The sequence below is a fragment of the Hyalella azteca genome, unplaced genomic scaffold (genome assembly GCF_000764305.2).
Source record: "Hyalella azteca isolate HAZT.00-mixed unplaced genomic scaffold, Hazt_2.0.2 contig11382, whole genome shotgun sequence".
Taxonomy (NCBI): Eukaryota; Metazoa; Arthropoda; class Malacostraca; order Amphipoda; family Hyalellidae; genus Hyalella; species Hyalella azteca.
The window spans coordinates 1-1,447 of NW_025941381.1; positions in this window are offsets into that span (position 1 = coordinate 1).

Genomic DNA, 1,447 nt, shown 5'->3' on the forward strand with positions numbered 1-1,447 from the left:
TCAAGGTATTTAATGATACTATATATGCTCAAGGTATTATAAAGATACGATATATGCTCAAGGTATTTAATGATACGGTATATGCTCAAGGTATTCTAATATTCCATTGCAAAAGTACTGTAATTAATCTGGTCGGTAAACTTTTCGTTTTCATTTTAATTTAAAAAATTTTCACGCAAAAAAAAAATTATAGGCATTCATATTGCAATACTCCAGAAACCACAACAATTTTTTCAAGTCATGCATATATGTAGTCCACTATTCCCTAATTTGCTCATCTTATATTCGTACAAGTAAATAAATCTCGAGCTTGTAACTTTCCAACTTGCAGGATCATCAATATTTCTCAGCAATATATCCTTTCGGTTTCTTATGAATCCTTTCTTTGTGTGTTTAGAGGTTAAACTTTTCTCATTCTTATGTCCGAGCTTTCTACCCTTCAATTATTTAGAGCAAAACGTAGCTATCCCTTCTTAATCTTCCTGTCTTTTGAAACTTGCCAGTAAATATTCTTTCTATGGAATACCACGTTTACTTTCCATTATTTCTAACAGCCTCTAATTTACGAGTCATGAAGTTAATTTAACTAATTAATTAACGTTTAATGTAAGTTAATAAAAGTTAATTTGATTAATTAATTAATTATTTAAGAATTATATGAAGTTATGTATCTGTATAATTTATTTCTAAGACTTTTGCTACACTAATGCGTATAATTTGTCCACTAGGATCTCATCATACAACTTAATGAAGTTGTCCTCACGCAATTTATTTGCGTAACCCCCCAGCAACTGCAGAAACGCGTGTATGATTAATTAATTAATTATTTAACAACTATATGAAGTTATGTATCTGTATTATTTATTACTAAGACTTTTGCTGCGCTAATGCGTATAATATGACCACTAGGATCTCATCATACAACTTTATGAAGTCACGTTTCTGTTCTCACGTAATTTATTTGCGTTACCCCCAGCAACTGCAGAAACGCGTGTATGATTAATTAATTAATTATTTAACAACTATATGAAGTTATGTATCTGTATTATTTATTACTAAGACTTTTGCTGCGCTAATGCGTATAATATGACCACTAGGATCTCATCATACAACTTTATGAAGTCACGTTTCTGTTCTCACGTAATTTATTTGCGTTACCCCCAGCAACTGCAGAAACGCGTGTATGATTAATTAATTAATTATTTAACAACTATATGAAGTTATGTATCTGTATTATTTATTACTAAGACTTTTGCTGCGCTAATGCGTATAATATGACCACTAGGATCTCATCATACAACTTTATGAAGTCACGTTTCTGTTCTCACGTAATTTATTTGCGTTACCCCCAGCAACTGCAGAAACGCGTGTATGATTAATTAATTAATTATTTAACAACTATATGAAGTTATGTATCTGTAAAATTTATTTCTAAGACTTTTGCTAC